The sequence below is a fragment of the Carassius auratus genome, chromosome 25, assembly GCF_003368295.1.
Source record: "Carassius auratus strain Wakin chromosome 25, ASM336829v1, whole genome shotgun sequence".
NCBI classification, from domain to species: Eukaryota; Metazoa; Chordata; class Actinopteri; order Cypriniformes; family Cyprinidae; genus Carassius; species Carassius auratus.
The window spans coordinates 6,681,705-6,693,940 of NC_039267.1; the positions used below are offsets into that span (position 1 = coordinate 6,681,705).

General features: G+C 36.0%; 1 pseudogene; it reads left to right on the top strand.

Annotated features, from left to right (window-relative positions):
• The window catches only part of LOC113043135 (homeodomain-interacting protein kinase 3-like), a 36,825-nt pseudogene extending 24,955 nt beyond the window's left edge, over positions 1–11,870 (top strand).
• The last annotated feature ends 366 nt before the right edge of the window (positions 11,871–12,236 follow it).

The window sequence follows — 12,236 nt, forward strand, 5'->3', positions numbered from 1 at the left end:
GTCATTAGAAGCAGCATGGTTGTGCAAAAGTACACATTTTCAGAATCTTTGAGTTGCCTGTGTACTAAACCAAGATGCAGGCATCTTGCGACTTTTAAAAGTGGGAAAAAAAAGAGACTTTTTTTTTTTTTTTTTTTTAAGATACTATTTTTAACTTAAAACTCAGCATCTTAACAAGTCATCCTTGACTGACCCAAAAAAATAAATAGGGTAAGCCTGAATTTAAATTAAATTAAATTAAAAAAATATTTTACTATTATTATTATTATTATTATTATTATTATTATTATATTTAATAATTTTACAAATCATCCAAATTTAACCCCATTTAAATAAATAAAATATAGTATATTTTATTTTAGGAGATCATCCTTGACTTACCCTAACAATGTCTTTTTGTTCATTACTATGTAATAAAATAATTATTGTAAGGTAATAATATAATGTAATATAATATTGTGTAATATAAATTTTTCTTAAATATATGCATTTATGTGTGTGTATTTATATACATAACTATATACATTAAATATATTCATATATTTAAACTTTTATATAAGTTATAACTTTTAATTTGGATGTGATGAATCATTGCTATTTACTATAGCGCGGTGACACTCGCTGTGTTTTCAGGATCTGCTTTCTCTCTTAATGAGGACGTAAACACATGAACAACATCCTCAGAACTGCTCTGAGAGTCACTTCCTGAGCAATGACTGATTGATTTGAGTAAAACTAGCCCTATATCACCTACACAGAACTGTAAAGGTATTCACAGCAACCCATCAAAATAAAAGTCTGGTTTGATTTTTAGTATATTTTTCAGTAGAATGTATATAGCCTACTACTAAAATGAAACAAACATTATTTTTTAATGATTAATCATTAGTAATTCATGGCTCAATACTTAAAGCGAATATCTTCTGATAACATGAAAGATGACTCACATACATTAAAAACTTGTGAGTGTGTTTACCGTCATGGACCAGTGCTGCCGATAAACCAGATGTCTGAGGTGGTGTAAATGACATTTATGATAGGAGCAAAACAAGCCGGATGTGTAAGAATAGGGTGATTTGGGTTTGCTGACCACAAACCCTCGAGCCGCTGTGTCTGTTCCAGCTATGAGTCCGGTTCCACTCCACACAGCAAAATGTATTTATAACCGAAAGCCCCACTCACACACACACACACCCTCTCTCTGCACTATCAGCAGGTTCTCACTTCAGCACACTGTCTGTGTTTGTGCAGCTCTTTGGCAACCTGATCATGTCACTATAACACCCCTAAGATGCCATAAATACTGCTTGTTTAACACAGCCGTTTTGAGTCTAAGCGCTTGTAAAAGGAGATGTGGCCTCATTGTCGAGAGAGGAAGAGACAAAGAGGAATGAGAGCAAGCAGCCAAAGAGGGCTTTGTAGTGGCTTGTGTTTTCACTGGTAGAGGCCCACTGTGACACAGTCTTTCTGAGAATCAACAGATGCACGCTTGAAGGCGAACGTCGGCAGAGTTCACTGACCAGTTATACTCGGTTTGCCAAGGCAACAAGAACAATGGTGTTTTTACACAGAGCCTCATGCATTGATGAGGTTGAACTGCTCCTGCCTTTCCTAAAAAGACAGCGCTGCGGTAAACCAAGTACTGTTCAATGCCTTTGTCATGTCATTTGCGTTATGAGGTCATTGCTTTTATTTATAAAAGGGTGCTATGGAAAACAAATCACAACTCTAAAGCAGTGGAGTTGCTTTTTTTGTTTTTAATTTATGGCATAGGTAGTTAAATCGAAATAATGTGGTGTAATGGTTAAAGATCTAAGGTTATAACCTGTTACTACAAACCAAGCTCAAATTAGACAAGTTATTGAAATCTATTCAAATGTCTTAAGGTCATTTGTCATTTCTGGAAATGCGTTTTCAGCATTTTGTTGATTACTTAATACCAAGGGCGATATTTGTCCCTGGAATTGATATTTACGGACAATATTTTTCTTCTAACTGTAAACACTAGGGCTGGTCCGAATACCAATTTTTGAGCTTTGAAGCTTCGGTAGTAATCAACACCGAATATTCAAAGCTTCGGAGGGGGGGGTTAAACATATTCTTCTCTTTAATAAAGGCATGAATTATAAGCTTCACGATTCATGACTTCCAACGGACGCAACCTGAAAAACTATCAGCATAGATTTTTGCAGATAACTGATGGTTCCAGCAATTAACTATCGGTGCAGATTAATCGGCAAAACCGATATATCGATCGGCCTCCTAATGATTAATCACATCCAAAATAAGATTAAAGAAGATGTACTCTATTTATTATGTATATGTACACACACATGCATGTATATATTTCAGAAAAATTGTGTTTACATGTAAAATAAATATATGTATAATATAAATTACATGAATATAAATAGACATGTAATACATGTAAATATTTTCAAAGTATATACTGTATGTGTGTATTATATATACATGATAATTACACACAGAACAGTTCAGAGATGCTAGTCTGATACTAAACCACTATTATAAGTGTAGAATAACAGGAAATATATTAAATGTTAGCTGGCAGATAAGAATCCAACTGAAATGCACTATGGAGGCCATTTTTTTTCATTTGCGTCCTACATTTATGAAGCCTTTTCATCGCTTTCAGGATAATTTTAGTTACTTTCAGTGGCATTTGCCCTGATCCATGGTTCATTTCTGGCCCTGTCATTCGCTTCTAATTAAACACTGCATTACCTGACTAAGGTCAGCTTTGCCCTTGAGCGAGACACTTAAACCTAAGTTGTTTTATGGAAGTTGTCCATGTAATGAGGTGTACTATAAATTGAAAACTATGGATTAAAAAACAGCAGCCAAATGGTAAAGAACGCATTCCTCAATGTTGGCTTGCCTCTTCGGTGTGAGAGGATTGGCATCTGTTGTGGCAGAAAGAGGGGCCAACATCTTGACTTGGCATGTTAACAAAGGCTTGAGTTGCAGCAGACTTCATACTGCGTTCTGTATTAAGAGTGAAACATTGAGCTTTCAATCATGAAATGCTACTAAGATCTTGAAATAGCAATGGAAGTTATTTGCTTATTTTTGTCTCTTTTGTTGTGTGTTTTTTTTTTTGCTGATTCATGTTGATTGATATCACTGTGTTGTTTGTAGCTTCTTGAAACCTGTTTTTCTATCCTGAAGATGCACAATCACAGGTGACATCAATTAATATTTGATGCCTACAAATAAATTCAAGCCATTTTTATCTTTAGTAAGCACTATGCTTATGGTGCGAATCAAGAGACATTGAGATGGATTCAGCTTTCCTTATCAGAAATGACAGTGTTGAGATCCACTAATGCTATAAATGTCTCCGCAGATTCGTTACATCTCTCAAACTCAAGGGTTGCCTGGAGAGCAGCTTCTGAACGTGGGGACGAAGACGGCCCGATTCTTCTGTAAGGAGTCCAACTCGCCTTACGCCACCTGGAGACTGAAGGCAAGGGTCCATCTATCATCCACTTTACCAGACATTGTGGCCATAAATATACAGCATAAAGTTTTGATGTAAAGTTCTTATGTAATAACTTCCAACGCACTTCCTGTTTCTGCAGACGACTGAAGAACATGAGACAGAAACGGGACTGAAGTCCAAGGAGGCCAGAAAGTACATTTTCAGCTGTCTAGATGACATTGGACATGTACGTTTTAGCTTGCAAATGCTTGTTTTACATTATCAATAATAATTTCTATGCGATACTGTAATTATAATGGAAGTACTATATTGTATGTACCATATTTTTCGGACTATAAGTTGCACCTGAGTATAAGTCACATCAGTCCAAAAATACGTCATGACAAGGAAAAAAACATATATAAGTCGCACTGGACTATAAGTCGCATTTATTTAGAACCAAGCACCAAAAGAAAACATTACCGTCTACAGCCGCGAGAGGCTGTTTTCTCTTGGTTCATGTCAAATTAAGTTTGATAAATATGTCGCACCTGACTATAAGTCGCAGGACCAGCCAAACTATGAAAAAAAGTGTGACTAAAGTCCGGAAAATACGGTATATATAAAATAATTAATGATGTGTTTTACTATATTAATCTTTTATAAATATGCTATATATATTGTATTGTAAAAACAGTAATAATGAAAACCATAATAATATTTTTGTTGTTATTATTATTATAAATAATACTATATATTATGTTGTTAATAATAATGTACTGTAATATTAACAACACTTATATAGAATAATAATGATTCTAATATAAAAATTATATGATTCAATTATATTATTTTAGTTAATACAAATTTTTTGTTATACATGTAATTTCTATTAATAATAATATTAATGATAATTATATACAATAGTGTAATGAAAATAATATAAAATAACAAATATGCTATTGTTTTACATATACCATATAAGCTATTATATTATAAAATATATAATAATAATGATGATTCTTTTTTGTATTCATTTATCAGGTGAATCTAATGCTCAACATGGAGGGCTGTGACCAGTTGGCGGAGAAAGCTGACAGGAGAGAATTCGTGGACCTGCTAAAGATGATGCTTATGATTGATGCCGATCAGAGAATCGCCCCTTCAGATGCACTTACACACCCTTTTGTCACTATGCAGCATCTGATGGATTTCCCCCATTGCAACCAGTATGTCCAGACTTTTTTAATGCCAGTTACACTGCCTGTTTCTCTATTATGTGTGGTCGTTCTCAAGGAATGTGTCTCCAACAGTGTCCAGTCTTGTTTCCACATCATGGACGTGTGTCACTCAAGAACCAGCATGTATGATACTCTCAACCGCAACAAAGCACCCCACTTATGAAGCCTGTGACGCTTCCAAGTGCTCCAAATATCACCGTGGCTTTCAGCAAAATGCCATCTGTTCACTCTCAGGTAAAAGTGCACACTCTGAAAAGACTTGGGGTTCAAGTGTAGACAGGTTGTTCCTCTATTTTATCTATTTACCTTTCCGCTTTAGACCCTGGCACCTTCTGCTCCACCTGTGGTGCATCCAGGAATTCCCATCCAGACAGGAAGCGCCCAGTTTGGGTGTAACGAGTCCTTTCAGCAGGCACTCATCCTATGCCCTCCTGCTCTTCAAGGTAGTAGAAAGCACATCATAGTGGGATATGCATTATAATTTGAACTAGGGATGCATGATTTGCACTGCAATTTTTCAAAAAATATTGTAATAGCAATTTAAAGTGATAAAAAGAAAAAGAAAGAAAAAGTTTGTTGTACTATTTAGGGCTGCACTATTTGGCCTACGAATTTGAGACTATATAAATCAATGATTATGTTTCTAAAAATCTAGTGATTGTGACTTTAAAAAAAGTTAGTTTTAGGGCTGCACAATTTGGCCTAAAGCAGTTGGGATTATGTAAATCAATATGATTATAAAATAATCTGAAAATCTTTTTTGCTGTAAAAATAATTGTTATTATTATTTATACTACTGTTACTACTAAATAAAAATATTAAACAAGATAAGAATTATTACTTTTTAGCAGGGCTTGAGAAAAAATTGGTTCACTCGATATTTTAACATTTCTGTTCCTGCGTCCCTCTGATATTATTACAGTTCCAAAACTGGTTCGGGTGGAAGAATAACCGGTTAATAACATTATTTTTTTTAAACAATATTTTTGGCCTATAATTTGCCTAATAATAATAAAATAATAATAATAAAGTACATTGTTTTCTTTACTCAAAAAGAAAAGGAAAAATAGAGATCTAATGTTAGCCAAGAACCCGTTGCACTTAGTCACAGCCAATACAGCATCATCTATTCTAGATTTTGGCTACTAAAAAAATTAATCAACACTTTAAAGACATCTAAGTATTTTTAAGATATTTTAAAAATGTTTGCTGCATTGTAAAAAAAAAAAAAAAAAAAAAAACTTGTATAAGATTGCGTTTTAATAGAATAAGTCCAGCTCACATCGCATTTTATTAGCCCTATTACTTTCCAAAATAATGAAGGCTAAAATGCATTTATGCTAAAGCAAAAATGTTTACAAACATTATAAAACAGTTTTCGTTTCTCTCCAAATGTTTTTTTCAAACATTCATTTTCAAACATTAATCTTTTACCTTAAACATCTTGAATCTCTTGACAACAGCCGGTTTATAAATGCTTATATGATTATATTATTAGTATTATTAGTATTATTATTATTATTGCTAAAATTAAAAAAATTACTTTTCAGTTATTTTTACTAAGAAGAAATATTGCTAACATTTCACTGTAAAAAATTTAAAACACAGTATTAAAGAAAATGATACTAATATAAGTTTTATTTTACAGTACAACCATCAAGCTTTTATAATAGTGGAAACCGTAGGGAGATCTTAAAATTTCTCTTTTATGGACAACAGCAGTTTTATAAAGTGCATTTGCATTCTTCAATTATTGTTATAAGTGGCATATCCATATTGCAAATATATAATTTATTTAAATGAATGTTGCAGCTCTAATTTGAATTGAGAATTCCTATTGATTTTTTTTTTTAATGTAATACATATTGTGTGGAGCTGATTTGGTTGTTTGACTCTACAGGAATCCCTTCAAACCCAAATCAGCCAGCAGGATATTCGGTTAGAATGGAGAACACTCTTCCTCTGGTGACCCAAGCCCAAGCTATCCAGTCTTTACCCATGAGACCAGGAGTTATAGCACAAGTAAGTCCTCATTTCACAAGATGATGTGGGAAAATAATGGAAAACAGCCAAGGGTTGTTATCCACATTGACATACCAGTTTCGATATTAAACTCAAAGCCAGATACATCACAAAGGTTCAGCATTGTCCTTTTTTGACCTTTCAGCAGCCATGGTCCAACAGAACTCCACAGATCCTGGTGCCAGCTTGGCAGCAGGTCCCGCCACCTGCTACGAGCTTGGCATCCGATACAGTTGTTGGACCGCAGAGACGGGGAGACTGGGGGTGAGAAGATCAAGAAGGAGGCGCACCTCAAATAACATGTGCTGACACCACCGCATTTCGGTGACCTAAAATGTTTGTTTTTTTGTCTGTTAAAGGAAAGTGCGGCCACACAGCAGTCATTACACTTCAGTGATGCCCCAGCCTATTGTTCCAAACCAAATGGCTGTGTCAGCCCATCAGCCTATAAACATTGGCATTGCTCATGTGGTCTGGCCTCAGCCTACATCTAACAAGAGGAACAAACCCAGTCAGAACAGGTGAGCAACAGCAGGCCTCGAAACCCCTCCATTTGAACCTTATGTTACTCTTGTTAGGCAGCTCATTTGGGTTTTTACTTTGTTTCACCGAAATGCAAAGTTGAGCTCATCATTATCATTTGTGCTGCTTTTTAGGAGTATGAATGTCTCGTACTACACGGACACACAGCCCTCAGTGTGTCCATCTCCAAAGATGGCAGACAGGTTGGTGAGTGCGGAGCCACAGCCGAGATTTTCTGATAGAGAGGTGCATTCCCAGGTAAAACCAGAAGCGGAGCAGGTGCAGGTTCAGGAGGAGGGTTGCTGTAAGACGGTGGTGGCCAATCAGCAGCGAGAGTCTGTTATTATCAGAGAGTCGCCCAGCCCGGCAGTCAGCGTCATTAGCATAAGCAGTGGCACAGATGAAGAGGAACAAGCACAGAGGTGCTCCCTTAACAAGTGAGTTGAACATTCACTCTGTACAAGTTTTACAGTTTTTTTTTATTGTAATTACTGTTATACAGTAAAAAAATACAGTAATATTGTGAAATGTTATTACTATTCAAAATAACTATTTTCTTTCATAGCATGTTATTAAGTGTATGTGGCAAGGCTGAATTTTCAGCATCATTACTCCAGTCTTCAGTGTCAAGTGAACCTTCAAAAATCATTCTGATATGCTGCTTTGCTGGTCAAGGAATATTTTTTATTATTATTATCAATGTTGAAAACTTTGAAAAGTTGTGCTGCTTAATATTTTTGTGGAAATCGAGATAAGCTGTGATACATTTTTTAACACAAATAGAAAGTTCGAATTAAGGCCCTATGAAATCCATTTAATTAATTTTTTTTTTCCAAATTAAGAATTCTTTAAGTACTCTTAAAGGTGTAGTAGCACCCTCTTTAATACCGAGGGTCAGTGAAAGGGTAAAATGTATGACTTTTTGACCAAGTAGATTTCAGGGAAATAAACGATTTGCTTAAAAAAAAAATACTGTCAGTTGTCGACTAAAACTTCTGATTCGTTTTAACTTGCATACATATGGTTCTCATAGCTAAAGTGAGTTGCGTGTGTTCTTTGACAGGTGTAAGGACAGTCCGGAGTGTGAGGCGTGCACAGGCTCTCTGAACATGGAGCGAGTGTGTTCCCTCAGCAGTCCTGATAGCAGTCTGAGCACCAGCTCCTCAGCCTCGGCACAATCCAGCCCCTCGCCATGCAAAAGACCCAGCAGGTGTGCAGTATTTCAATTTTATTTTTAATTGTAGAACTGAGGTGAGGTTGAGTTTGCATTTATTTTGACGTGGGTTGTTTTCTCCTGTGACTTACTGCAGTATATCAGAAGATGACGGCCATGAAAGTGGATGTGAAACAGTAGACGGCTCACCCCCTTCAGACTCTTCCTTAGGGCCCCACAACAGCCCCTTTCCTGAAAGACGCTTCCTGACCAATCAGAACCAGAACCAGAAACCCCAGGCCAGGCGTGGGCACCCCAACACAGTGCAGAATAAACCTGCAGTGAGGACCGTGGTGGTGCCGCCAATGAGAGTGCTAAACAATAACAATCATCCCAACAATGAGCAGCTCACAGTCGGCACAGGTATGGAAGAATAAGTCCAGTTGTAGGTTATCGGAGGTTAAGCAGTTATTGGTGCTTCAATGTTCCTTGAAATAACATTCTGGGTTTGATGCAAGCTTGTTGGTATTAGGGCTGCACGATTAATCGCATGCAATATTTAATGCGCATCTAGTAGAGCTGAAACAACTAATCGATTTAATCAATTAAAAATCGATTATTAAAATAGTTGTCCACTAATTTAGTCATCGATTAGTTGCTAAATAACTTTTATTTGCCATAAGCGGCTCATTTCGTGCATTTTTAAAATCTGCGGTGACCAAAGTGTGGCAGTAATGAGCCACCGGAGGTTTTACTCAGCCAGTACAGCAGGAGAAGTAGCGAATAGCCAATAGCTGACCTCGTTTTATGTCACGTGCTTCCCGAACAGCGTCTCTGCAGCATTCAGCGAGATGAAACTGTGGGAGCACTTAACTTTGAGCCTTCAAAAAAAGAAGAGTAACCTGTAAACTTTGCACTACTGAACTGACATTTATTTGTGCAGATTCTTCAGTACAATGTTGTTTGCAAATGTTTAGATGTTTAGTCGTAAAAGCTGATAACATTGCTTTTTAACAGTTAACATTTAAAGCTTTACAAACATGTTCTGTGATCAGTTTGTCGTTTACCAGTTCATAATTCAGTCTTGCAGCTTAATTATGACTGAACACAGCAGGTTTTTGATGTGTCCAATTTTTTTTTTCAAACTTTTTCAATACTTTCTTTCTAATGGATTTTACTTTAAAATGTGAGTTCCACTCAGGTTTCATGCCATTGGCACTTTTTTCGAAGGATTGTTTACAATTTCACAGCATAAGCTATAAACTGATTGCCAGGTATAAGTTGTGTGTTTACAGGAAAAAAATAATAATAAAATGCAATGTACTGCAATTTTATTCTGTTTTATTCATATTCTTAGTGACAATATGTTCTAAAGATTCCTTTATAAGCTTTGTTCGGGATGTTAAACTACTTTAGAGCCCTAAGGACTGCCATGGTGAAAACATTATTTGAAATCTCCTTGTGAAATTTGCTAGAGTACGTATGGGTCAGTGAGTTCGACAAAGGATTACTAACACATAATAAAACACAACTCCAGGTATGTTTTTGATGAGGATATGACGATGCAAAATGGTTAAAATCTCTAAAAAGTCTGTTTCAACGCCGACTACACACACAGTGGTATGTTTTTATGAGGAAAGTATTTAAAGGATTAAAAAAAATCCAGAAATAACCAACATTGGAAAATTATGTTGGTTGGGGGTTCTGAATTTCAGTTTTCGATTAATCGTCCAGCCCTAATAGAATCCTTTGAAACATTTTAAATGTCTTTACTGTCATTCCTGATCTATTTAATGTTAAAGGTGAAAACTGTTAGCCTCAATGCACTGTAAGTCGCTTTGGATAAAAGCGTCTGCTAAATGCATAAATATAAAATATAAATATAAATTTTTAATGTGGAGCTGCACAATAAATCGCATGTGATTGTCATGCACATCTCATCAGTGAAGCCAGTTCTGTGATTAGTTGTAAGTCTATTTACTAATCTGTGTATTAAATGTATTAATTGCCGCTCCATCTGAAAGCATGTGATGGAGAACCGGCTTTAATCACGTGCAATTTATCATGCAACCCTAATTGAATGTATCCTTCCTGAATAATAGTTTTAAGTTTGGAGTGTACATTTGCAAAAAGTAGTGCTTTCTTCCCCTTTTTGATTATAAAACATATTAAAGTGGTCAGCACTATATTTAAAAAAAATGTGTATCCTGGTGTGATGCTATGCTAAACAGATCAAATGACTTTCTTTGCCATTGGACCACAAAAAAAAAAAACAGTTTTGAAGAGCTAAACTACTTTTGTCAAACCCAGAATGTTTCTTTAATGTATTTTGCCGGTTGCTGTACAACTGTTTCATGAAAAGCTATTTGCATTTAATTTACTTCCACAGATTAGATTTTACAAAGCTGCACAGTGAAAACATAAACTTGACTTCGTCCTGTAGCTTTTGACAGTTGATGCTCGTTCAGATCTAGTTTTGTGAAACTGTTGTTTTTGTTCTATACAGACTGGTTTCTCTAAATGGAATTTCCCCCCAGTCTCAAATTAGGCCATTAATACAAAGTTGCTTCTGCACAACCATTTTTTTTTAGTGTGGTCACAGCCAATGTCTGCTTTACAGGTCATAGGAGAGAAACAGGAAGTTCTCACAGAGGCTATCGCAGGTGATTATGGGTATAGCGTGCACTGTGACCCAGTGTCTTGTGCGCGACATCCCAGTGTTGAGTGAGACCCTTTCGGTTTGAGCTTCCTCTCCCATACCTGATCTTTTCATTCCCACCTTAATTTTTACTCTGCGTGTTGACTGCTCTAAATTTATTTACTTATTATTATTATTATTTATTTTTATTTTTTTTGGAGATTATTTCCCCGGCCTCCCCCTTTCGTACCAAAGCATATCTGTCCTGTTTCCTACGAGGAGCCAATGCTTTGTTTTCGACGCATGCTATGAAAGAAATATTGCTGGAGCGGTAAACTCTTTCAGATGCTTCTCATGGCACTTTACCCAGGCAACATGTTTGTTTTGGGGTGTCTATGGAAAGTTTGAGGAGAGTTTGTTTTAGATACATTAAGTTTTGTTTTATAAGTTGTTCAACCTCGCAGTTCATACCTGTTGGTTTTGGTGTTTAATTCATTTTCTTTTGAACAGAACGAATACTGGCAGCCGATTCAGTTCGTACAAGCTGCAGTTCTTTGTGCCAAACTGCAAATGTTAATTTCTATAAGCTGAAGTTTTGCATTTAAGTTTAATCGTCTTTCTTAGGCGTTTTATTTAATGATTACTCACTTTTTGGTCTTTTCTACTTTCTTCAGTCTTAGAATCCTCCTGCCAGTCCAGAGGTCGCTGCGGCCCAGGACGACTGAGCCACCTTTCCACACCCACGCTGCCCCGCCAGCAGAAACTGAGCTCTTCATTCCAGCCACAGCTGCCAGGCTTTGGCCAGGTATGTCATTTTGCCTTTTCTCTGTCCAAATTGTAAATGTAGATAAATGCTCTGTTTGGTTCTAAAAGTATTAAAAAAGAAAACAAGAGGTAAGATGTACCGAAAATATTGATGACACCCTGTATTACATAGATTTATGTCCAATCAAATGCTTTAGAATGAGAATGTCCCTCTCACTAATAACACCTGCAACCAACTAGAAAGTATCAATTCATAGATTATGGTGTAAACTAAAGGCTATTTGTCTATTTTAATAAGAGAAAAATAATTTTTTAAAAGTTAAAAAGAAATTAAGGTTTTAGAGGAAAACATTCCAGGATTTTTCTCCATTATAGTGGACTTCAATGGGGATCAGTGGGTTGAAGGTCCAAATTGCAGTTTCAGTGCAGCTTGAAAGGGCTCTGCATGAACCC